The sequence below is a fragment of the Poecilia latipinna genome, unplaced genomic scaffold (genome assembly GCF_001443285.1).
Source record: "Poecilia latipinna isolate Pla-1442-1.1 unplaced genomic scaffold, P_latipinna-1.0 Scaffold867, whole genome shotgun sequence".
Taxonomy (NCBI): Eukaryota; Metazoa; Chordata; class Actinopteri; order Cyprinodontiformes; family Poeciliidae; genus Poecilia; species Poecilia latipinna.
Genome location: NW_015113483.1, coordinates 224,171 through 251,689, shown reverse-complemented (window position 1 = coordinate 251,689; position 27,519 = coordinate 224,171). Strand labels below are relative to the sequence as shown.

Genomic DNA, 27,519 nt, shown 5'->3' with positions numbered 1-27,519 from the left:
GAAGCGGCCCCGTCCTGTTTGGCCATTCCTCCACCCCCCCCCCTCCACATCACCACAAACACCCCCCCCCCCCCCCCCTCATAATCTCCCACCATGTTTGCGAACTTTTCCCTCCAATTCTTGCTCCGACTTGGGCCATTGATCTTTTATCCTGGGCTTGTTTTAAATAAAGGTCTGGTATCTCCTCCACCCGAGCATAAAAACATTCTGACAGTAGTTATTACAATTCTGGTAGCCCACCTTATAAACATTTTTTTTTTAGCTAGGTCAAAGCCCTGTAATCAGAAGGAACGCTGGTATGAAGCACCCCACTCCTCTACGGCACCTCTGAGGTTTCCACAGTAAATGTGACGCAGGCACAAGTCCCATGTGGATTTCTGCTTTCGTAAGGGAGAAAAACATTCGTATATGACTAACTGTTGCCGTGCCTTGCGTGTCCCATATAGCCACAAACTACTCCACCTACTCTGAAATGACATGAGATGCTTTGGCTTTTAATAAGTGTCGCGCAAACATGTGTATGAGGTCTCCTCAAACCACTACCCTGAGTAAATTCATTCCTGCTGCAGAAACCTAAAGTATACAATGCTGGTAAATGAGTGCACTTATTATTATTATTATTGATTTAAATGGGATATTAATGTGCTTTTAATGATGCATTTTACCTGTTTTGGTGATGGAGAAATTATATGACTTGAGCCATATAATGTGTGTTTCCTATTCCAACCCAGGTCTGAAATCCCACAAAAAGGGGCAATAGTATGCGAAATCAACTTTTTTGAGCTTTAAATTGTGTCATGTTATTACTTCCTTAAAAACATAGCTGGAGTGTTGCCTTGATTTTTTTAATCCATGTTTGAGAAAACCATTCAGATGTTCAAAACGCTTGGTGGAACAGAGCGCTGCCTTCGAGGACAAAGCTTCTTCTTGCTGCTGCAGCTTCCGAGTTTCCACCTGACAGAGCAGCATTCCCCCCACTGCTCCCTCACTCAGCTCCTTCAGACTAGCCAGGAGCAATTAGCAAACAGCTGGTGGAACTGTGCATCAGCAGAGATCAATATACGAGCTACATCTCGGTGTAACGCTTGTAAAAACGTTGTTAAAGGGTTAATAAAGGAGCCATGTTGTGATGACTTACTGAAAACGGAGTGTCTTAATAACTAAAATGGCACTATGTGCCTGGAAAATACATAATACTGCCCTTTAATAAATATAGTCACACAGATTACATTTCTGATAAGTATTCCATAGTAAACATCAGAGCTGCTTCTGGCTATCTATATCCATAAGCAAGCTACTGATATAAATTGGTCCTGATGGTACGTATCTGAGCTCTATAATAATCTGGAGGATGCTTCTGTCTGGTCGATCCACAGGAAAGTGACGCCTACATCATCATAGACTTGAGAGGTTGCTGACCAGTACTCTAAAAGTTACTGTAAAAGGCCAGACGAGAGAAAATGGTGACCAATTTGGCCATAATATGAGTCTTTGAAGATCAAAGTGAAGCTGTAAAACATGAACTCGTTGCAGCAACTCTCAAACATGCTGGTGGTGGCATCATACTGTGTCGCTGTTTACTTCCAGGGGTAGTAGTGAATTGCAGTAGTGAAGTGGATGAGTTGTAGGCACCTAAAATCAACAAACAGATGGTTGATCCAAGTTGGCGTTTGTACAAGACGATGATCCTGAGGCCTGCTCCATGTTGGCCTCAACTGGAACTGTGCTGAAAATGCACGACCTTTGCTTAAAAGCTAAATCTCTGGCACGAACCCAACAGGTTTGATTGAGCTCTAATATTTCGAAAAAAAACTATATTCACATATGCAACCAGAATTTAGCCAGAACCCAACTAAATATCAGTGAGGTTTATTTTATTTTTTTCATAATTGAGGAAAAAAAAAATCATTGAAAATCCTCTGAAGGTCAAAACTAATCACCTTCATGCTGATGTGTGAAAGAAAACTTGTGATTGACAGCACGGGGCTGGCTTTTGATCTGCATTTTCTTCGGTTTCTGAGGAATTGCCGATCAAAAGAGCAGAACAGAAAGTCTTTTTCTTTCCATCCTCTAGGGACTCGTAGTAGTGCATCCTCCCCTCTTCCCTCTCATCTCGGTCTCCTCCCGTCCCGCTCCTCTCCTCTCCCCCTGTAGCTCTAATCTTCCCTCTGATCCGCTGTTGTCTCTGTCACAAAGAGCACAATCTCAGCCTAATAATTGCATGTCTGCCGGCCACCACACCTGTTGCTGTCACTGCAGCTGTGTTTTAGGGTGGGGGTGTAGCGTTGCCCTCTGGCCTCTGTAGCTCCAACTCTCACCTCCACCACCTTTGCTGCAGGTATAAACCCTCAGGGATGTGGGGAGTGTGACTTCTGGGGTGGGTGGATACATGCGGAGTTGAGTCGTTTCCCACACTTGATTGTGTTCATCTGTAACCTTCAGTCACAGCTTTAAGCATAAGGTGTAGACGCGTCTTCTCAAACCGTCGCCAGTAACGACAGTCTCCCCTCTCACCTTCTAATCCTCCCCTTTTTCTTCCCCCTCCAGAGCCCGAGCCCTTAATGAAGCCGGGGGTCAGCGGCAGTGTGTGGCTAATTGGCCAAGTTCGCCCGGGGCTGCGGCTACCTGTGATTGAAGTGTCCAGCGAGCGCACACTGTGCAGCCGCCGCTGCACCCTACTCTGTTCCACTCCAGCAGCCAAGACGCACCCAGCACCCCTGTCGGCCTCTCTCTAGTGAGTAACAACCCAAGGTCGTTTTATTTTCACTTATCCTCTCATTTACTTGCACCACTTTGTGATGTTCTTTTACTTTTTTTTTTTCTGAGCAAAGAAAAATTCATCGGGGTCTGGCTGTTTTCTGGATCACCAGCTCTGCCCGTCACACTTTTCTTTCTTTTTTTTTTTTTTTTTTAACAAAAACTTGTCACAATTTGTATACTCTTTCTTAAGCCGTAATTTTGCTGCTAGACTCTGTAGACTCGGTCCCTGCGTCTCCTCACTTTCTCTGGCTCACACTCCGCTCTCACACCCTTTGTCCTCACTAAAACACAGTTGGATTCAAGTAATTTTTTATGATCTCCCATTGGGCAGCAGCCAAGGTGGGAGGGGAAGGAAAGAAAAAAGCATTTCAGCTCCTGTTTTTCTCCTGATGGGTGAATCAGTTTCAGGCCAGGCCTCGGTGTATCAAGCTGCTTTGAGTAAACAGCAGGGTGTGGAGCTAATGGTGTGGAGGTGGTATAATTACAGGGTTCCTATGCTGTCTGAAAAGGTATTGAATTTGAAATGGTGGTTTTTCAGGTCTGAATAAGGACGGAGAAAGAAAACTGTATTAAAAAAAATAGTACTTTCAGTACTTTATTTTATATCCCACAGTTTCAGGGGAAAAAGCTCCCCAGTTTTAGATGTTAAATTATAATTCTACATCAATATAACTTGAAAATGGTGACTATTAAACTAATGCGTTTTTAGCTACCTTTATCCCTTTTCATGCAGTTCTCAAACTAAGGTGGTATTCCTTCCTTCCTTCCTTCCTTCCTTCCTTCCTTCCTTTGAAAAATGAGTTTAACAGACAGAAAAATAACGTACAGAAGTATAGTGTTGTCGCCTGAAATGTGCTTAGGAACCCAGTAATCAGTCGAGCTTCCTCTTTTCACTTGTTCATCATTTTGCTCCCTGTTGTTTATCTGTGTTAAAAGCTCTGAACAGCATCAAGAAGAAGTAGTAGTTCTGTTACCCAGCACATAGCAGCTCATCTCACCTGGGACATTTGCTGGCAGTAGCTACCTCCAAAATACCAGCAGGTGTTTTTGTTTGTTGTGTTATGGATGTGGAGCACTGCTGGACAATAAACGGTCAGCACTCCGTTTCAGGAAACAATGGCCCAATTACAAGCCAAGCCTTGTCCTACAAGTTGAAGCAAGTTCTCAAAGTACTACCTCGGTCCGTTCTGGTGAAACTTTACGTGCGCTCTATTAAGATCTGTTTGTTTATGAAGGGATATGAGTAATTAAGTGTGCTCCGATGCTCATTAGCTGAAGATCCCCAGTAATTAACTGCTGCTGTAACGGTTTTTATGGAGAGCGCTGTTAAAACTTTTCCTTTACGCGTTTTAATTGAAGAGGAGAAACGCTGCTCCGCTCATCCAAGTCAAAGAGATGAATTAAGGTGAAGAAACGTCGCAGCATAATTGTGACTGATATATCGAGGCTTGTCTGATATTTCTCACTTTGTCACAAACGGTTTCTGTGGCGTTTAAGTCCCAAAGCTGTCAGAAAGCTTGAGGAGTTGCTGATTTCTCTGGATGCCTCTTACTCATCTGTGTAGTGCTTAGCTTGACAGATGACTCCGTTCCCCCCCCCCCACCTCCCTCTCCATGCATCTTCCTCATTATCAGCTGTTTGCTTTGGTCATTACTGTTGTGCTCCACTTTCCATCACATTTCCTGCAGTCCTCTGTGCCCACCAGCCAGCCCTCTGTTGTTACAGATAAATAAAATGTTGGATAATTTGAAATCTTGGCTACCCCAGGTGCCAGAGTGCAGGCATCTCTCCATCCCTATTCTATTAAGCGAGCACAGCCAGAGTGAAATATTTAAACTACACGTGTGACCCAAAAATACATCCCATTAAACATTCGCACTCCTTATTTATGGAGTTTTCCCTGTTTATCCCTTTTGTTGTTTACACTCTTCATCTCATGTCCCAGAAGATGGTACAAATGTCATGGTAATGACATGCTTTTTGCTATCCATGAGGATTAAGAAGTGTCAATCATTTTTCCCAGGAGGCTTTGCATCGGCGCTACCCCAGAGCAAAGATCTACGTTGGGGATGAACGAATTAGCATGCACTAAATCAAAAATGTTGTTGTTTTCTTACCCCCTGGGGACAGGGTGGGGCCTGTAGCTCTTGTGCAACAGAATGTTGTAAATTTTAGATCGATTTCTTTTTTTTTTTAATTGAAAAAATTGCCCCGAATTTTCCCAGTTATTCTGTACAGCAAATGGTAATCGAAGCCGTTCGTGGGGCCGTGTTGTCTCGTGAAGCTTCAAATTGAGCTGCACAGATCAAAATTTGTTGTCCGATTTTCTGGTTCTAGTTGTTTCTTTGACGTGGCTTGATACTGAGTTTAACTGATTTTGCTTTCGTTTTAGCCACTGTAGCTTTAGTAATAGAAAAGAAAATCTATTTATTTTATGAGCAGTGTGTGTTTGAGAGTCCAATCTGTGTAAAATAGGGATTTACTGCATTAATGATTTTTGATTTGACCTTTTAAACTGCTGTTTCAAGTTAGTGTTGTTGCACATAGTGCTAAAAAGACACTCCGTCTGTTCCTCAGAGGTAGAGCCTTGCCTTACCACTGAGACTTATTAAAGGCTCTAAGGATGACGGACAGGTTTATAGTTTGAAGAGATTTCCTGTTCTCCGTTCACCTTTTCTGTTATCTGCTTAACAAACTTCAGACCGTGTCTCTATGTCCTACGGAATGGTTTGCTTTTAAACATCTCTTTGCGTCTCTTTGTCCACTTTTTTTTGTTTCTACTTTGTCATTGATCCCAAAAACACTGAGCTTTGAGTCTTCAGTCAGTAACATCAACCACATTGATAAGATTTTAATTTTCTTGTCGGTGGTCAAAGCAGGCTAAACTGAAAATATTCCCATAACCAGCAGGTTTCTCTTTGCATCACTTTTTAAAATGATTATTGGTTGTGAAAACCTCCTGCATTTCTTTAGTTTCAAGGAAAATCCCAAACTCTGACTATTGTAAGTGATGATGGATGATGACGACAATGGAAACAAGATAAGATTAAATAAACTTGTCATGCTAAAAAAAAGTAAGCAAGGCTGCTTGTCATTGTGTTTTGACTTTTACTCTTAGTTTTGTTTTTCCTCTCATGAGCTTCACGACCTCAGACTTGTTTATTTTTTTGTCTCCAATGATAATTACATAAACTAACTCCAGGCTTTAAAGATGCATCATCACCATGCGGGTTTTGGCCATTGCAGCGTGTACAGACGCCTAATAAATCTCTGGAAATGGTTAAAAATGCTCATATGTCCTCCAGACACATGTGCTGGTGGATAAACTTGGCTGCCTCAGGCCCCCACAGAAATGGCACCTCCTTCACCCGCCGCTGTTCGGTCTTGCTCATCAGACTTTGGAAATGTCACGTCCTTGCGGACCTAAAATAATAGAAACCACCTTGTTCCTGACTCATCTCTGCCCGCCGGCCCACCTCCCCCACCTCCAACACGGTGCTGCAACGTTCCAGTTTTCCATTGCCCCCCTGCAAATATCCAAGCTGTCGAGTCGGACTGGGCTGATCGTTTTCGTGCCAGGGCACAGTTGGAACGGATCTGGCCTCCAGGCCACATATACTGCTCCTCTCCAGGCCGTGCAAACAAGGCCTGCCCCGTGCAGCTGTCATCTACATGCTAAGAGCTTTGGATTTCTACAGTGGAACGTTCCTTTTTTGTAATTATGTTTCCATTTTTTTTTTGGCGATAGGTTATCTCTTTGGAGCGTGTTAGCTCTGCATGCTTTACAGCTTTCTGAGCGCGAGTTTCCGTTTCAGCTCATCCTGTGAATCACTGAATTTGCACTGAATCATAGAGATCAACAAGGTGTGCAATTGCAGATGTCTGAATAGATTGTGCAGATGCTTTTTTTTCTTCTTTTTTGTCTGCTCTGCCTATTTTGCAGCTTGTACACACACCTGCACACACACACACACACACACACACACGTGTCTATTTGTTTTTTTTTGTTTTTGAATCAGCAGGAGTAATAACGGTCGTCTTTCAGTGGATCGTATGAGCCATAAAACACCCCTGAGATAATCGCCACATCTGCAGCTTTTGTTAGGCTGGGAACTGTGGCCTTCAGGAATTATAGGAACATAACATGAGCAGCAAGGGGAGGGCGAAGGAATGGCTCGTTGAAAGACGGATTCCAGACGAGCCTCTCAAACAGTTTCATGTCAAATCCACAGACGTACAAATCTCCACAATGATCTGCCAAGTTTCCGGAGAAATCACTGGAGCAGGAATAGCCGAATTTCACACCCCCGCCCCGAGCCCTCTCCTTGCCTCCCTCCTGTCAGCCATCACTGGACGCCGCTTGGCAGTCGAGGGTGATGGGGAACATCTGTGCAAATCAGTGTGGTTGAATACATTTACCCGATAAGAAGCCGGTGTTTATTTCAATATTTCAATATTTTTGGAGATGGCTTTAAAATTGGAGCGGTTTTGTCATTTAATTTCTGCACATATCAGATTGCGGAATGGTTTTAACTGCTAGTGGAGGAGTAGATAACACACTTCCTATGTAGCTAAATTACTTCCTGTGGCTGACAAAAACAAAGTCACTGCAGTTCCCTTCTGCATATATGTGCACCATCAGTTCTCTGTTCGCCTGGTTACTAGCTTATCATCAGGAACCCCCCCCCCTCAAAAAAAAAAAAAAACAAAAAAACATTGAGAGTGATTCAGCAGGTCTCTGGACGCTCCTCTGCAGCTGCCAGAGATGTGAGCACTCGGAGTAACTGAAGTCTCTTTTATTTGGTCGCTCCGTGGAATATAAATAATGAAATGAAGCTCGTAATTGGTGGTTCTCGGTAATTAGGACCAAGCTGTCAGCTAGTGAAGTTGCCTCAGTCTGATGGCACAGCAGCCAGGGCAGTAATTACTATTATCTATGGGGGTTTGTTGACACAACAATAATCCCGTTCTCAACCAGGATTGTGGGGCTTATGTTTACTGTCGCAAGTGTTAAAAGGTTTGGGCAGAAAACTGTGATAAAGAGGGATATTTTTTTTTTTTTTTTGTTGTATATAAATATATTTGCTCTAAGAATCTGTCAGGTGGGCAACATCAACTCACCGCTGTAAATGGAGCAAGAGGCTCCTGTCCTTGAATTTTCTGCTCAATAACTGAGAAGAAGCTTGTCCATATTTTCATTAGTAAAACATTTTTTATTTATTTTTTTTCTTTTGCCAGCGTGACTTCCAACCATAAACAGCATTATCAACCATTTCAGCAGGTTTCCTAATGCCCCTGTAATCCTGTCATTTCACTCTTGGATACTGCAGGGGTTATCCTCGGTTTGGGGCATATCTGCCCACCTGTCTCTGCTCCTCAGTGTGAGAGATTGGATTCCCCCAACTTCTCGTCTGCCTCCATCTCTATACGTCTTCACACACACTCACACACACACATACACATCCCATCACCCCTAGGATTTTGCTCGTCTCATCCGCCTCATAGTGTAAATGGCCTGGCCTGACCTTAGGGGATATATATATATATATATATATATATATATATATATATAAAATGTGTGTGTATGGGATAATGGTGTTACAGTCCTTGTATAGTTCAGGATTATTTGTTAATAAAGAGTTCTTCTCTAAATTGAGATTTTGTTGTATTTTGATTCGACAGATTTGAGTTGATACAAGCTGAAGTTTTCCTGCTTTCTGCATAAATTAGACGTGTAAATTACCTTTATATGATCATGAATATTCAAAAAGTTCAAAGTTGTTCAGCTCTTTCTGTATCCCTAAAAAAATCCACAAGTGACGTAAAATCCTCCATGGTCTAAGGCATTAGCATTTATAAATAAAACCAGATTTTTCCCAACAAGACATTTAAAATTAATATCATTGTTGATGGTCACATCAGATTGTTAAATCATTACTTTATTGTAACTACGCAGGTGTCTTGGGTAGCCTTTTTTTTGTTGCACAGTTCCATTTTTAAAAGACTGGAGTTTCTCAATATACTGAACTTCAATCATCATCTCGGTAACGGTGTCTGCAAAATTATTATTGCAGAAAGAATGCTTGGATGCAGTTATTGATGAGGTGTTGTATATCGAGCGACAAGCATTCAAACTCTGCATACCAATGATGTATTTGGCCAGTCGCAGGGACTCTTGCTGCCCTTTGTGCCCTCATCATATGCATATCTTACTGGATGAGAAGCTTGCAGAAAATATGAGGACATTGCAACAGTGAAAAATAAAGAGAGGAGTCAGGATAATGTAGATCAGTTGTAATTGTTATCACAAAAATCAGCAATACTATTGCTGCTACAGACCAGGGGAGATGCCACTTCATGTTTAGTCTTGGATATGATTTCACCAATATGTCAAATAAATACAACATGATAGAAGACTTTTTAAAAAATGCAATATATCCGTTTGCTGTATCTACTTTTGCACTATTGGCACATTTAACATAAATAAAACTTTTTCTTTATATATTCTCTATGGAGTTGGTGGTCCTTTACTTTAGTTGAGATTTCCAAAAGGCTGCAGACATTTGTTTTTCCAGCGTGCTTCCTGGCAGGTGGAGTCAGACTGTCAAAATGTACAAAAACAGAGCAACTCTGCTGTAAGACGTTTGGCTTCCTGTTATCTGCTGATGTCTCATTCCTTGTTGTAACGGCCTGAACATCAGAGAGCTGTTTTCTTTCTTGAAGCTGCTAAAGGTTCTTTCTGTTTCTCTACTTTCAGTTTTCAACAAATCGTTGATAGTAAAAATAACTGTTGTTTTCACACAGCAACAACTTCATCACCAAAGAGTGACAATATTGTTGCAATATTGGTGTTTTTTATTTTTATTTTTTTGTCGTTTTTTTTATCTTTGATACTTTGTCTCTTAGGTTTTTTACTTGCTGCAGCATCAATTGCCCAATTTGGGATAGGAATAAATCTGAAATCTGAATCCTGTTTGTGCTTATGCTTCCTGCATTTGCAGATTGGAACATTTTTGCCGGACTTCAATCGGTTTTAGTAGTGAATATTTATTTGTATAGGACGACGAGGCAATGTTACAACATCTAGGTCGTCGTTTAAAGCATTTACTTTCTGCTACTTTTAAAATATTTATTTTGGACTTTCCATCTAAATTGACTTTAGTATTCTATATTACTTTACTAAATGTAAACCTCACCTCCTGTGTATATTGGCTAAAGAAAGTAAATCTTTACTTTTACTGTGATTCACAAAAAGCTGCCAACAAATTCCAAATCCAGCATATTTTCATCCCAAAGACTGAAAGCTCAAAAGGACGTTGCTATTTGGTTGTGCTCGGTCAAGCTTTCCTGTTATCTGTAAGTCTTGCTTTCTCTCGCTCTCCTGCAGCTGTAATAAACTGCAGACATATTAAACTATTGTAAACAGTCTCTGACTGTCGACTGCTTGGATGTAAAATTGCCTGAATTTGCTCATCTCATGTCTGTATCTAACCCAGGAGATGAAGAAAATGAATGGGCAGAAAACCCAGGCGATAATTCTTTCCTCAGCTTTCAACCGAAGTAATGAGTCTCCGTGACCTCTTGTTAGAAGGTGCACCGTGTTATTATTGGGCGAATAGAACGGAAAGTCAAAGGTGAGCAAAGGTTGAACGTGTTACTGTTTTCATCTATACAGTGTCACACAAGCCGCAGCTGGCTGTGACTCTGAATTAAACATGTAGCGCCTGATAGCCTGAGGCATGATGGACATCCAGACATATTGGGAGGCAGAGAAAATGCCTTTTTAAGTACGCTATTTATGGCGAAGATATTGTATTCATTTTATTATAATAAAACATCCATTACTTTTTGAGTGAACGGCATGGGGAGTGTGAGGCCGGCAGAGTGCAGCTCAGAGTAATAACAACAGCGCGTCTGCTCTAAATGAGCCAAGGAAAAGAGCAGCTTCCTGTAGATATTAGTTTCCTTTGAAGGGGTGCTCAGGTCTGGTGATATGCTTTGTGAGGAGTAATAAAGAAATATATCTGTTTTTATTGTGCCTTGGTGACACAGTTATGTTTAGATCTGGCATAAGGAGCTGGAACATGGCGTAAAATGATATTATGGCCCATTAGGTGGGGGCCCGGGCTAAGCGTCGCTAGCAGTAAGCGGGTATTGGGTGTAATGGGGCCGCGGCGTATTGTCTGTGATCTGCTCTTTCACTTCTCTCTGATTGAATCGTCTACATCACTGGCACTCCATCTCCTGGGGAACCGCAGTAGACAGGGTGATTTTGGCTGAAGACATCACTCTGTCAAACACGGGAGATAAGAGAATAGGGTGGGGGAATTGGAACAAGCACAACCTGAAATGTAAAGGAAGGATGACGTATGGGGGTTTATAAGCAGCCTGGTGTGCAAAAAGAGCCGACCTGAAAGCGTGTAGATCTTTTTGTTTTGAAATCAAAAGCAGCTTTCTCTGGGCTCTCACAACAAAATGCAGAACACAGCATTGTTTACTGCGGTTGAAAAATACAAAGCACATCTTCCAACTACTACTTTGGGCTTCGTTTTTTTTTTTGTTTGTTTGTTTTTTTCTCTCCCTGCGATACAACTAAAAGCAGAGATGTCCAGTGCCAGTCGTCCCTAATGGCTGTTCTGCCCGTGAGAGTTTTTTATCCCTAGTTCAGCACAACTTCAAAAAATAAATGGTTCATTATTACAGACTTTGGTGAGATGCTGTGAAAATAATTCAGCCATTTCAATGAGCTGCGTTAGACAGATCTAAAACAGACGGGACTCTCCCCCTGCAGTTCTGTTCTGCTCTCCTACCTGAAAGGGATACTTAGCTGTCTTAAGTGAGGTTTTGTGAAGCTATCAGTAGCTGCTTTGTTACCTCTATTAAGCAGATGTAGTTAAGTGCAGCTCTGTTATCTTAGCCGAACAACAGTGATGAAATTACGGTGACTAGTAAAAATACCTTTTAATATTTGGAAGTAGTTTTTTTCCCAGTTGGAAATGCAAGAAAAACGCCCTCCAAATTGAAATTTGAGCAGTGAAAGTTCTTGACCAGTGCCAAATTTAGTATTCAATATGGCTCCCATGTCTATAAAATATGGTGAAAGTTGTAAATATAAATTTATTAGTACCACTCACAGCTTGTAAGTCATAAAACCAGTTATAAACACTGCAGTGTACAATATCCATCAGCTGTTTCTCTCTATTTTAATGTGTGTCTGTTCACCAAATCCCAGGTCCGAGCTAGACTTGAGAGCATAGTCCCCAGAAACGGAGTAAAGTTTTTCATTTTGAATCAAATGATCATTTGTGCAGTAGCACCAAAGACGCTACATTCTTGTGGTCTTCCAGGTCTTTTATTTTGAAAGTATTGTGACAAGTGTCATACAGCCAGACGACTCAAAGTAATTTTTAAATAGTCAGATGGGCATTCATTGGTTGAGAAAATAACGTCAAACCTGACGGTCTCTTGCATTGATGTAGAAGTTAATTACATCCCACAGATATGAACAATTTTTGCTTGAGTCTATTTGAATTCCTGGGATCAACCAACTTACTGGCTGTTGGTTCTCTACAACAACTCTATCTCTCTCTTTTTTTCTTTTTACTTTTCTGCTAATCCACTGTGACGTAACACCTTTCTATTGGTAAAATAACTACAGAGAACCTCATTTTAAAAACTGAATACTCTCTTTTCAGTCACTTGATGCCTTCCAGGTTCTTTGTCCTTTGACTTGTGTATTTAAATCTAGCTGGTCTCAGTCTTCTCATTGCTGCCCCTGTGCTGGTGGGGATTTCCTTAGTGGAAACAAGTGGGAGGAGTTGAAGGTTTTTGCCCTGGCAAAATCTCAAACAAGGCCTTTCTTTGGGATCTGCTCATTGCAGCAGGTATGAAGGCATAAATCAGAGCAGCTTCCTGCGTAAGGCTCATCCACACTGAGTGCAAACTCTGTGTAAACCCCTATCACTTGTCAGATTACACCTCCTCGGTTACACGTTGAAAAGCCAAGGCATTGTGTTTGGGGGGCATAGTTTATCTGTTGACCTGCACAGCTAGCATTCGAGCTCAGGAAGTAATATGAACCAAGCAGCAGAAGAATTCCTGGCATTTTGAACAGAACCAGATGTTTCTGTGTTTGTGTTCTCACTGAGCCACACAATGTGAGCCCTTAGATTTTTTTCTTTTTTTAACCAGCATGTAAGGCTAAAAGGACCTGCATGGATTTGTTTCTAAATGAAAACTTGCACACATGCAGTACGTACCGTGAAAAAAAACAGCAGGGAATTCTGACTTTCATAACGGAACGAGATGATGCGATAAGAAATGCGATAAGCCAGAAATGGCTGCTGCTGGCTTGTTTATGTCTGCGTAGCATGCTGGCCAAGCCGCCCTCTGTCCTGACATAGATTACCAGTAGATTACCATTCAGACTGCGTCTGTTTCGAAGATGAGATGAGCAACATGCAGAAATCCACTCTTTTCCATACTTTTGGTTGCCAGATCTTCTAAATCTCTCTTTGCATTGATTTTGACAGCCTAAGAGAAGTTCTGCCAGAAGGACACTGCTTATTTTATGAATAAATCAAACTTTTTAAATGTCATTTCTTGAGGCTGTGGTAAACTGTTCTGTGCCAAGAGTTCTGAAATTAGAATAACTTAATGAAAGATGATTAATTATACCTGAGCTTTAGCACTGCTGTTTTTGTCTGCCAAGAAAATGTCTAAAGTTTGGCAGATGGAATAACAAAAGCTGAGGATATGTTTGTCTTGTAATGCCTTTTGAGTAGAAACTGTTCTTTGCAGTGTAAAACGTCAGGCTTGTTTCTGGCATTACACCCACATTGCATAAGTGCTGACCCCAAGGCGACGACTGAAAGACTTGAACAATCCTGCCAGGGCCACACAAAGGCTTTTCAAATTTATTCATTGTCCGAAAGCCTTGTTCCTCCTCCTCTTTTGGCCCAACTGTACCATCAAAGGAAGTGGTGTTCACCGTCTGAGGATTTGCTAACAGCAATGTGTGACTAAGTGTGTGTGTGCACGTTGCCCGAGCATGCAGACCCGTATCAGCCATCACCACAGGAAATGACCAGCCGTTTGCTTTGAAGTCCCAGCAGAGAGTTTTTCATTATTCCCGCTATCTCCAGAGACACGAGGCGACAGATTCTTCCTCCTCCTCCTCAACCCACAGATACGCTGCGCGCTCACCCCTCCGCTGTTCCACGCTCCGAGCGGTGCCACCAAATGTCTGTTAAAATGCAGAACGAGCGTCTATTAGCATAGAAAATGGCAATGCAGGTTGCCACCGGGCACAAACTCCACCACTAACCTCTTACGTCTGCACACCATACTTGCCTGAAAAGCATGAGAGGGCATGTGTAATTGCATTTTCTTCACCTCTTGCAAGAAACGGGGAATTCTAAGATTCCCCAACCTTGGCTCATCCTTTCCTCTTCCTCTTTATTTTTGCATTCCCACTTGCCTCGCTGCGCACCTCCACCTTATTGAAACCTCCACCTCCTCTCCTTAACGCTCCTAGCATGTTGAAATGTGTGGTGTGTGGAGATGAAATTAATTGGATCCAACCGTAAAAATGTTCAGCTTCCCCATGGTGTGCTGCTGTGTGAGGCAGGATTGGCACACTCCTACCAGATCCTTCTGCAAAAGCCTGCTTTGCTGCCGCTTTGTGCCAATCCGAAGCCTTGCTTCCTACACACAGTCTTGCATGGAATCAAATGGTTTTGCATGACACCCCTCCAGAAACTCTCTTTCCCTTGTTCCTATATAGCAGATGCCTTTTAGCAGTGTCTTAGAGAAGTTATGTGTACAACTTTGAGAGCAGAGAAGCAGATGTTGCTCTGCCAGCAGGGTGTATGCCAAGGCATCATGCCTGAGTTGGGTGTGGTTGAAATCTGGGTCAGGAAATCCCCTGTTGAGATTATTACATGCAGAAATGGTAATTGTTCCACCAACATCCGCGTTAATGAAAACGCTAGCCTTCGTGTTCTGAATGTACATCGTAAATTAGAGTGACAGTCATGATGACAAAATAACTAATCTGCTAACATCAGTGTAATCTAGATTGTTTGTATGATAATACAGCCTTTTCTAATTATTAAGCAAAACGGAAACCATGGGCTTAAATCTGTGTTTAGGAGCTTACAAAGCATTTTTTCCCCTTGAAATCCGTTTAATTTGTGTCACAAATGTCCGTTTAAAGCGTACAATTTAATATAGATTTTTATGTAACTAACCAGCTATTTACCACAAAGGAGGGAAGAGCCACAAAACCAATAACATGATCAATATCAATAGAAAATACTTGCGATAGAAAGTTTGATCATTTTACTGAACTATAATCCAGAACAGCACGGCATTCTGGGGGATGTAGGCAAATAAAAAGGCTGCCAGCTCAGAGGATTAGTGGCATCAACTAACTCACTCACTCGGTGGTTGCTTGGCAACAACATGTTGGGTAGCAGCAGTTTTAGGTGTTTCCTAAAACAAACAATGGTGTGAAGTGACAAGAGAAAATAATTACAACAAATCAAGAGGAAGTTGTGGATAAAACAGGAAAAGTCACGTCACCAGTTTGGTAGTATTTAAAAAAAAAAAAAATTGACTAATCTTTGACTAATTTAAAATACAGATTAAGGCTTTGAAGCAACTAAATTGCAGCATCAATATATTTTAGTGAATCACAAAGTCCGTAGGCACTCTATTAAACACAAGGTGTGGTGCTGTGGTGGTGCAGGGGTTAAGCACAGCCCACATAAGGAGGTCCTAGTCCTCGACTCGGCCGTCGCAGGTTTGATTCCCGGCCTGGTGACCTTTGCCGCATGTCTTCTCCCTTCTCTCATTACCTGCTTTCCTGTCAATTCACTATCAAATAAAGGCCACTAGAGCCAATAAAACCTTTAAAAAAAACCAACAACACCACAAGGTGTCGCTGTTGAGAAAATGATGCCACTGCACAACATACATTGCCGTAGAAAAAGAATAAACAAGAATCACTCTTCATGTACCAAAACAAATGGTACACATTTAAACTGACATCTGTGTGAACAACACAAACATAAGCGAACATACTAAAATAAACACCACCCTCTGACTTGGACGATGTTTGGTTTGCATAAGAAATACAAACCAAGTATAAACAGTTAAGGCTCTAATGGATTATAGGTTTAATATCCAGCTTTAAAGCGTTGAGCTGTCTAAGTTTGCAGATGCTCATTACTAATGCTTCATCTGTCCAGAGGTTGCTGTTTGTTTCTCCTCCCTGCCACATCAGTGCTGGGCGTCTGTTGTTTTTTTGACTTCTCTGTTTGGCCTTCTCGCTCGTCCTGCCGGCTGGCTTCGTCTGATTTATGACAGTCTGGAGCTAATGGCACAGAACCGGGATTTGTGTCCGTGGTGTTGTGACTGGGCTGGTGCCGGCTCATTTGCCTCCTTGCTTTGCTCTGTCCCTCTTCGTCTCTCTTCTTTTTTTTCTTTCCTGCTCCCTCTAGGTGTTGAGAGCAACAGAGGGAGATAGGCGATGAGTGACTGTGCTGTTGATCAGCATCCCCATTCGCCAGCCCATTCGTCTTCATTCCCTCCACATCTTTACGCCAGATGAGCCGGGCTGAAGGCTGGCAGGGGAGCTGAGCTGACTCACCTTCAGACAAGGCCACCAGACCTTACCTCACCTTTCAACCCTTTTCATTTCTCTCACTCCCCCAGCTCGTCCCCCTCGCACGACAACACAGCCTTCACTCTGTCCCTTCTTGTAGGAGCACAAGGCAGGGGCCAGCCTGTGAGGCCAGCAGGGGGCCTTGTATGTGGAATTGTGTTAATTAGCACAGCAGTCTGGAGACGGAAGCCACGTTATCTACTGCCACCACCCCCCTTCTTCATACCTCCCGTTCCTCACTTCCTCTCTCCCTCTCTCTGAGCGTCTCTCGAGGTTGCTACCATCATGCCGCTTGCGCCGCCAGGTTTGTGAAGGATGTCGCTGCCAGCTGTCTTTTCATGGACGAGTGCCAACTTCTTTTGGTGTCTACCGTTTGCAGTCAGTTGTTCGTTTATTCCCATTTCTCATTCTGTTTTTCCTCACTACCTCCAGTTGTTTATTATCTGTTAATAAACTCTTTTGTCTTCAGTCCATTTTTGAATTTTTCTGCATCACCTTGGGGGGAAAGGGTTTTTGTGGAGCTCTCACGGCACATTTGTTTGGGTCTAGAAAGGTCGGGTAGGCCACAGGTCACTCAGGTCAACAGACTGTCTACGTCCACTGCTCCACACCAGCTTTGCAATCTGTGAGCGTTGAGAGCAAAATAGACTCAATTTCCCTCACACCCCAATGGTCAAGCTGGCTCAAGCAGACAACCAGGGCTTTTACACTCACCTGTCATTTTTGTTTACAGATATGCCTTTATTAATGTTTATACAAATCAGCCAATCAACTCCTTGTCATTCTGGGTAAGTGCAACCAAAACAAACCCAAGAGTCTAACTCTAGAGGGAGAAATGTCCTCCAACTCATGTCCTTTCATCAAAGACTAAAGAGAAATTCCTACAATCACAAAAATCTGATGTTACTCCATTTTCGTTTAATTAAGAAAGAAGTTGCGCTTCTGTCTTCAGATGTTTTTGTGCTGTTTACTTCAGCAACACCACCACAGAAAAGGGATTGAACAGGTTTTTCAATCGATCTAAAGCGTTTGACACAGTGCAGTGTGGAAGTGAACCACAGTAGCTGAAAACGTAACAAATGTTGCAATTTTGGTTGCCAGTCGAACCAAGTCTACCAGACGGTCAGGTATGAAAACATCCTTAGAGGCTTCCTGCATACTGGGATGTTGTAGCGCCACCGTCTTCCAGGTTTACAGAGAATGTTGCGTGAAATATCCAGGAGTGACTGATGTGTGGATGGAAGTACCTTATTTATTTCATGTCATAGAGCTAAGCCAACATTAAACTGGTGTCCCAAACATGACATGTTCATTATTCTCCCAAATGGCCCTACATAGTCACCACACTTTGGTCCAGTAGAGCTGTGTTGCGATCTGATGGACCTGGAGATTCTCGTTGTGGACGTGCAGCTGACAAATCAGCAGCAACGGTGAGATGCCATCATGTAAATATGAATCAGAATCTCTGAGGAATGTTTCAGACACCCAGTTGCATTTGTCACAAAGAACTGACGCAGTTCTGAAGGTAAAAGAAGATGTAGCTAGTAAACTGCCCCATGAGAGCGCATATCCGATCAGGACAATGAGATTCCCAATAAGCTCGCTGCTCCTCTTCATGACCTTCCTCTCTTCCCAGCAGGTCATTTTCTCCGCGCAAACGCTCCTTCCACTGTGTCTTCATCCCTGATTGAATTCTTTGCTCCATGGGTGAATTGTAGCAAATTTCATTCCTGAGTTTCAGACGGAGTGAGAGAATCGGAGACAGAAGCAGGAGGTGAGCCGGTCCACTATTATACACGTGACTTATGAAAGGGTGCATGTGTCGCTCACACAGACCAGCTTCATTCGGTTAAAGGAGAGTACGGTCTTCTGTTTGTCTAGAGACTTTGAGCTTGACTGTCTGTGGGAATTTTGGTGTGTTTGAGGGTGAAAGGGATTCGATTTATTTAAATGTTTGTGTTTTAGTTGTTGAGAGTCCCAGTCTGCCATGCTGTGGGGGCGCTCTGAAGCGCTGCACTTTGTTTGACCCTGGACTCCTTATGAAGTGGTGTCGGGAGCCAATTTTAGCATACATCTACTCCAAATAAAGACATAAAACCCACCCTCTTGTGGAACTGAAGCCACACCGCTCACACAGGGATTTCAGCATTTGCTCCTGAGTATTTTAGCTTTGTAAATAAAGCTCTTTTCGTCTGTGATTGTTTTGAATAATCTGTTGGCTGTCTTTTTAAAGGACACACTGGACGATGCTAATTACGCCTTTAAACAAGAGCTTCTTTGTTTGAAGTAACCTCCTTCCAGATCGGTTTTCTATAAAACCACTTCCATTCATCTTTGTTGTTTGTCTTTTTATTTTATCTGTCTGTTTCTCCATTATCCACCCTTCCACGCACAGAGAGCCTGCCGCTGTATTCCACACACGGTTCGGTTGGGCTTTTGAGATATTAAATTTTAAAATTCTCTCACTGATGAAGTGCTTTGATACCCTTGCTAAGTAAACCAATTCCACTGTCGGGGGAATTAGGCCTGCTTTTGTACCCCTAAACTCCCCTGGTGCTGAGCAGTACTGTGATATGGCTTTCTCTCAGAAAAACAGTGGAACAAGGACAGAGCTAGTGGGAGGGAGACGGTCTCTGATCTTCCGACTCTTTCGGAACCTTCTGTGCGGTGCTGACCCAACACATTAACACTTACATATACATTTCTCACATCTAGAGCTTGACAGAAGTTGCACTGCTTGCTGTGAGAGAGGCTTATGAGTAGGAAAAGCCGACTGGAGCTGAAAAGAGGTCTGGTGATGGTGCCTGTCGTTGCCTCGTTGATGACAGAGGTGAAACGTCTGTAAAGGGTTGGGGATGCAAACAAGAACAGAGGCTGGCTTGTCATAAACCCCATACTCAACAAAGGGATGGAGAAAATTCATAACCCTTTAACTTTTTCATATGTACTGTGTTGCAACCATCAACCTCATCCTGTAGTGGAAGGTAAATGATACTGACTGGTTTAGATAAAGTCTAACACATTGATGTGCTCCATTTTATGCTGTTCCATTGTAGCTCTGACTTTATAATTAGGGCCTTAGAGGATGAATCATTAAAGTAGTAATTGGTTCTCTTACAGAATTGCCCTATTATTTGTCTGTATTCATTTTGCCGTGCCGATGACGTGTGTCAGTTTTCTGCCTCGCATAGTGTAGGTAAGTGAGAAACGAGGTTTTCTAACAAAAAGGGTGCAAGTTTCAAGTCCAATCTGTCTGACCACATGTTGATGTGCAATTGGGCAAAGCCCTTACTCATAAATTATCTACTACTCCACGTCTGCTAATGTGACTGTGCCTTTTTGTAAAAGGTCTTGGAGTGTCCAACGTGACATGAAACTTACTAACTTTGGTGATTTTTACCATTTATTTGGGTCTAAACATTTAGTTTTGGTCTCATAAAGCCACATCACTTTCTTCCATATGTTTGTCGTGTTACATGGCTGGTGGCAAATAATGGTGACCTCTGACCTCTTCAGTTCATCCAGAGAAAACATGGGGTTGTCTAGCTGCTTCTCTGATTGCTCGGGTTGTTAGTTTAAATGGACGTTCATTGCCTGGTAGGTCTGAAAGATAATTTTTTCCACATTTTCAAATGAATTGAACGTTCCTCATTGAGATGATGATGGTGTTATTAACCCAACTTCACCTGTTGTTCTCTACTAAACCTCTTTTGAAAGGTTGAGGGGTTTAAGTGCTTTAGGAAGGTACTGTATGTTTTGTTTCCTGTAGCTTATTGCATCCTGCAACAGTCCATCCTAACACTGCCTGCATGGATATCAGTCTTACGCCTTTGCTGTTGGTCCCCTAAACCAAGGATTAGCAACAGGTTTTATCCTCCACCACTTAAGCTCTCTTGTAAAAACAAAGACTTTATTACCCAGCATGAGCGTGCATAATAATGGTTTTTATTTTGATTCATCCCGTGTTTGTCAGATTGTTGCACCAAAATATGGTGTTGCTCTGTTGGATGCAGATAGAGGTTTAAAAAGGTTTAGTTGGGGCACAAGCAAAGTAGCATTCACGAATGCTAATAAGCTACATACAGTGTGAAGCGCTGGGTGTTGACTGTCAGCTAGGTAAGCCTCAGAGACGTACAGCAGGATGATTCGGTGTTAAGTCTGTCTTCTGCTTTTCCTTTTTTTTGCTTTCTTTTTTTTCCTGTTTTTGGAGATATCTTAGGGTGAGCAGCTTTTATCCATGGCTTCTATTTCTCTTTAGAAGCCAGTGACTGACTCCCCCGCCCCTCCTCCTCGGTTCCTCGCTGCTGTGAAATGGAATTGCTTTCTCGTTCGTTAAAGATTTTCTTGTCGCTGCCTCGTACTACTTCAGGAGTGAGATCACTTGAAGTGGCTGAAAGTTCTCCAAAAGCCCCTGGAAAATTATGGTGTGGTAGTAGGGGGGGGTGTTTGGGTGGGGAGCGTGGGTGTGGAAGCCCACATGAATAGGAAAATTGCTTTCTGCTCTTTTTGTTTTTTAGAATTGAATCTGGTCAGGGGATCTCTGTCTTTTTTAATTTTTTTATTTTATTGACAACGCACAAATTAATTCGGGCATGTTGTCGCTTTACATTAAAGCATGAAGCGGCCTGCTGCTGTAAGGGGAAAGCAATCCGTCTTCTGGTTGCCATGGAAGCAGGTGCTTCCATAGGATTTGGTACCAGACATGCTGGTACCAAATCCTGCCAAAAACCGCTGCCCACCTATATCACATAGGCTTTTCCAGGAAGAGAATGGGCTTCCTTTCAGACCATGAAGTGTTCTTTCTGACAATCATTTGGATGCTGCTTGTATTTAGTCTTTTCATGTGATCTCTTCCTCTCACCGCAAGAATGAAATGGGAGAGGATAATCTGCATGCGTTTGAAATAATTCCACTTACATGATGTTCCTTCTAAACAGTTGTCTGCAGCAAACAGGCTTTGTGATCGTTCTCGTAACTCGCCTCCCGCTTTCTCCTCCATTTGCGCCGTCCTCTTTCACTCAAACTCTCATCATCGTTTCCATCTGCCCCTTAACAACGCAACTGTTCCCAGTGCCTCGCAGTCATGCCCCAGCACCCATGGTCTTGCCGTACCAGCGCGGCGTCCCTCGGTGGGTGTGTAGCGCCAATCTTAATCACACTGGGCGAGCACACCTGTGAAAACAGATGTCCACCGGGGCTGGCGTGCTGTTCCTCTTTAGGTGGAGCGTCTGCGTGTGGCTCCGAGCCACTCGTCCTCCTCCCCTGCGTGCTTCTGTGCACAGATTTTCTCAGGTTTGCAATGAGCTGGTTTGGACCCAAAATACCCAGACGGGAAGATGCCACAGCGGCATCAGGCGGGGAACAGGAAACCCCAGTCCTCAGGCTCTTATCACGAGTCCTGCTCAAAGACGATAATGAGGATCTGATCCAAAGCCGCAGACTTTCTCTGTTTACAAACAGGGCAGACGTATTGATGTAATGCAAAATCAAATTTTGAGAATTTTGATGCCACTGTAATCCAAAATCAATGTTTCAGCCCCTTTTTATGAGAAAAATGAACAAACATCAGACGTTGACCTTTTAGGAATGAATCTTGCTGATTTATGAAAAGATTTTCCATAATAGCGGGTTTACACGGACCCTCGGCATGTAGAGAGACATTAGCAAGAGCACGCTAATACCTCCTTTCATTTAAGCTGTTTAACTCTCCAGCAGTCAATACAATATTTAGCTTTGTATAATTAAATCCTTATCTGACTGAAGGCATCTTTTAATGCCGGAGCCACACAGCACTACTGTTGCCTAGGGCTGTTTAGAATAATGTATGCTCTTAATTTGGTTTGCCAGATAGCTACTGATGTTAATGAGTTACTGGTGAGTAGTCCATATTAGTAAATTCTAAAGAGGCAATAAACTCAATGTTAGACTTGGTAAAAAAATAATAAAGAAATGGATTATGTGATTTCTATCCACCAAAAGCTTTGGCTGTTTTTCCTTTGCTGAAACCTCAATCCATTTTTCTGCTGTCAAATCCTCCTGGCTGAGCTTCGTTTTATTCAGGTGCTCCTCGCCTGCACTCGACCTACAGAGAAGCTGCCCATGCACAGCTGAGCTAATGCTTTAAACCTCCACTTCATCCATGTTACGTAAATATGGCAGCTTAAGTTTCAATTTAATGGTTTTTAGCCCTGCTGGTGAAATGTTTGCATTTTGAAATGCCAACCTTTTTAACGTCGGTGCTATGACACCGCAACAAAAGCGAAGAGGATTTTGATTATTGCTAACTGACATGGCAGCGTCTGAACATACAGTGGCTCTCAGCACCTCTGTTTAAAATGCCAGGATTTGCAATAAATCATTTCAAAACCTTTGCCACATATATTCTGACTTTTATTTTACACTGTCCACTATGAAAGAGAAAGCTATTTAGAGACGTAAACCAAAAAGCTACAATAACTTAGTTGCACATATGAATCCCCTTAATTAATATGTTGCTCAAACACCTTCTGACCAGTTTGGATGTCCCTGACTTTTTACATTTTTAACATCTATGTAAAAAATAAATAAATAAATAGATAAATAGTTTGCATATAGATGAGAGATGGATCTTATCATATAAAAGTATCAGTCAGGAGAAATATGAAATTTCACATCATTATTTATGTACCCTGGTACACTGAAGGTCATTAATGTTGGTAGAAAATTTTGGGATAACTATGACGTTGTGAAAGCTGGACGTTTCTCCAAAACTATACATGTATAAATAAGATTGGTCAGGGAGGGTGCTAAGAGGCCAGAGGTAAAACTAAGTGAGCTGAGGGAATTTCCAGCAGAGACTGGTTGTGTTCTCCATGTGATAACAAGCTCCAGTATTGTTCGTGTGTCTGGAATAAGGAGTAGGCTTACAAGATTGAAGTCGTTTGCTCTGAAGAGCTGAGCCTGGCTTAAAGCTCTCACAAATTTATGGAGGAATGTCTTACAGTTTTGAGAAGGGATTTCAAGGCACTCCCACAGAGTTTTAGTTTAAATGTTCACACACATTTTCAGGCAGGTTATTCCACCTTTCTTTGCTAACAGATTTTTCAGTGGAATTGTACAGGACAAATGTTATGTTTTCTTCTTTTTTCTTCTTTTCCTTCAAAGATTAATTAGGGGCGCACTGGGAGGCTCAGTTGTAAAAACAAGAGCAGGTTGTGCAGAGACTGTAGTAATCAGTGTGACTGTCCTGGGGTCGATTTCTGATCTTGGGGCGTTTGCTTCTTGCCTTCCCCTTGTCTCGCCTCTCTTTACCATCTAATTACTGTTCAATAAAGGTCACTAGTGCCCAAAAAAATACCTGCAAGATTTATCCCAAGCTTATTTAAAAAAAATAATAATAATAACACAAGCCCAGGATTTTACCAGGTCTCTGACTTTTCAGGGATACTGTATCAAATCCACAGGTTTCACTTTATACACTTACTGCTTGTACTTTCCATTATAAAAGTGAGTCCTATATTTCAGCATTCGCGGGGAAGATTTATATCTCAGGTGACAGGTAGCACAATTTCAGAATTGCCAGTGCTGGGTTGTGATTTAATCCAGTCTGGAATCTATATGTCTGTGATATTTCTGTTCTGCCCCCATCTGAGAAATGATTACAGAACGAGCTATTCTCTCATCATTTAAATTCTTTGCAGAGAAACCATTTGAACGTGGAGTAAAGTTTCCTTGGGTAGTGCTGCCTTTGCCGTTAATGAATTTCATCAGGTTTTTGTACATCAGGTTAGCTGTGGAAACTTAATAACTCTGCTGACCTTTTCACTCGGGGTGTAGCAAGCTTGGCACAAGATTTTGTGATATTTATATTTGATGATTGTCCTCATCACAAAGTCAAGTTCACCTCCCAAAGCACAATCCAGCTGACGTCAGGTGTGACTTTTTGGCTAGCTGATTGACAAAAGAAGCTGTGACAAAGTGACAAAAAACAACTCTGTCAAATTGTAAGCACTGTGAGAAAATATTTTGGTACCACTTCTAGCTAAAATGGCATTTGAATCTGTGTTTGATTAAACTCTTTACTAAAGGACCTTAAATTTTTTCTTTTCTTTAGGCATCTGGACTGCATTTGATCATCTCTTGTTCAAAGTCCAAAGTATTTCGACCGGTCAAACTTGTGGTGGTTAACTGTAATATGACCAATGACATGTTTGCTACTGGTCATAACGTTGTATTTTTAAAGCAGTCTTCTGCTCCATGAAGACTCCCTACCCACAATCCAAACACATGGTTGCTTTAGCAAAATGCTCTGTCAGGCTCTCCAAAATAGGCTTAGTGTAAGATGTGTAACACAACCTTGAATAAAAAATTATCTCACCTTATAGATGTGAAAAAAAAAACATCCACAAAAGACATTCATTCATTCATATTATGAGAAATAACTGATCTCAATTAATATCCTACTACTACTCCAATCCTAGTGCATCTTAGCACACGGTACCCTAAGGTTTTGCCCTACTGCATTAAAAATGTCAAACATGGACTCTGTTAAATCCTAAGATGGTACAGCTTTGCTCAGATAAGTCTTTATTGGGCTCCGTCCTTTGCTCCACACAAAAGGTGTTAAAAGAGGTCACTCCAACACTTTGTCTGGCATCCAATTAAAACGACACGATCCGACACCTTGGTATACTTTGATCCTGGTAACCAGCTCATCGCTACGCCACAACAGGAAGGTGGGGTTGGGTCGCAAATCAGCTATTTCTTTAATTTCAGATTTTCACTTTCACAATGTAATGAAAATATTTAATGACTGAACTGAAACAACAGCTTTTGGTCGCATCATTTCCTGCAGCTTGTCATTACCTACCCTCATTAATTTACCATTTGCTTAAATACTGTCTGGAGCTGTAGCTCTTAGTTGAGGAGAGAGTGGGGACTTTCTTTTTTTTTTTTTAATCACCCACGGTTCTACTTAACTGTCCTTACCAAACTGGCCTCATGGAGGCTTTCAACACCACAATTAATTGAAAGTGAATAGTTCATTTTCCCATTAGGGATGTATAAATTATTTCTGGTCAGCTTTAACCTGTAGTAGACAGTGTTTGTACTCTTTGGAGAAGCTTTGAGTGTTTTCTTGACACGTGGACTAATTTACAGGATGTGTATAACATATCAGACATGTGTGGCTTTAAATAAAAAACAGAATTTAAGTCGCGTTGTGGTTTGAGCAAACACTGCAGCATGGCTTTTTCCACTGTGCCAGCTTTGCATCATGCAGTCGCATGGGTCAAGTTTACAAATCACGGTTCACATCTTCATGCGATTTTGCACAGAGATTGTATTGCAGCACATACATTTTTCTGCGTAATTAACTTTCTGATACAAAAAGTAATGGGGTGGAAAAATCCCCACGGTTTTGTTCGCTTGCACTGCTCTGAAATTTGTGAAGGTTGGAGTCGTTTTGGATTGCAGCAATTTGCTCCTCAGGTTCTCCTGCGCTGACCATCATCCAGCATGAGTCACATGTCTCAAACTTTAACCTGCTTCTGCAAGGATACCGTGCATGTACAACTACATCCATTTAAAAGATAAAAAGATGAATTTAATGATATGTGAAACTTTGTTTAATTTCCTAGACGCTGCTGTGAGTTCACCACACTAACATGCTCCATAGCCCCCCATTCTTGTCCCAGCATTGCATCCAAACGGCATCGATCCAACCTCTTATCTCCACTCTGATCCCTGTGTTATTTCAGGAGCATAGGGATAGTTTAATGATCTATTGACCTGATCTATCGATCTGTACAGTCAACCACAATGGACCATCTACTAAAGAGGAGCCTGTAGGGCACGAACTCCTCTCTGGCCTGCCTCCACTCTACTCACACCCTCCCACCTCCTCTGCTAGCAATCTACACCACCCTGTGTAGCTCCATAGAGATTAGGTCTTAATGTGCTTTACACACGAGGCTGTAAAGTGGTTTACATATTTTGGCTCTGCAACCAGTGCAGTTTCTCATGTGACTGTGGATATGTTGGCTCAAATAGCTGCCAGCTCTGTACTTTTGTGCTTGAGGGATTTTGTGAGACAAACCAACATGAGTTAATGTATTATATTGATGTAGAGTATCAATACAGATTGTAATGTATAATACACAAGGTATTTTACAAATTTTCATCACATAGAAATCTGGAAAGTGCGACATTCAATTGCATTCAATCTGATTCGCCTAAGTGAAATCCTGTGTAACATTGTAACTCAACCTAAATACAACCATTATCCATGCTAAAACATGGTAGTGGTAGATTCATGCTGTGGGGAGGCTTTTTTGTAGGACAATTCCTCACAGTTGATGGGAGGATGGATGGAAGTCGATACAAAGGAATACAGAAAGAAACCAAATAAAAATGGATGTAAATACACTTAAACGCCACACTTTTAAAAATCATACATCATTTTTCTTCCATTTACTTACTATAGCCAAGTTTGCGGTCATTGAATAAAATCCTACAGGCTGTGTCTGTGACCGTACATAATCATAGGGATTCAAAGAAACAGCAAAACACTTTGTCAGCTACATATCTGGTTTGTTTTTAAAGAGAACAAGTCAGAAAATGGAGGTGGCCTTCGAATACAGCCCAGTTTGTCAACGTTTGAAACCAGTTTTACTTGCAGACAGCTGGAAACGTATAGAAAATATCCCCACCTTGTCAGATTGAAAGGATCCTTTTCATAGACCGCTTGGTGTGTATGCAAGCTAACTTGGTGTAAGCTAACAATTGGGAAGAAACTAGTTGCACACCAGCAACACATCTGATTGGCTCCTGCTCCGCGTCTTGTTTGCACTGTGGCACCTTTGAGTGTGACTGCAGTTGTCGAGGTTGTCATGGGTGAGATCCTCTGGGAATTGCAAGACTCCACTAAATGACTCTCCTGTGTTTAATACATTTCTGCCAGTGCTTTTGAGGGTTTATTTTTCCTCGCCGCCGATCCGCTTAAGGACGACGAGCCTTGTTGGTCAGTGTGCCCGCAAGCCCGTGACGGCTTCAGGCAATTTCCATTAAGTTTGATGGGGATTTTTATGCTGTTAAAAAAAGAATGATTTATG

At 42.0% G+C, this 27,519-nt stretch overlaps 1 protein-coding gene across 1 annotated transcript in view; it reads left to right on the top strand.

Annotated features, from left to right (window-relative positions):
- The window catches only part of plxnb2b (plexin b2b), a 157,868-nt gene that overhangs the window by 34,172 nt on the left and 96,177 nt on the right, over positions 1 to 27,519 (top strand). Inside the window, exon 2 of the mRNA XM_015048210.1 lies at positions 2,548 to 2,734. The gene's annotated coding sequence lies outside the window, so the exon portion shown is untranslated. The remainder of the gene's footprint in view (positions 1 to 2,547; positions 2,735 to 27,519) is intronic.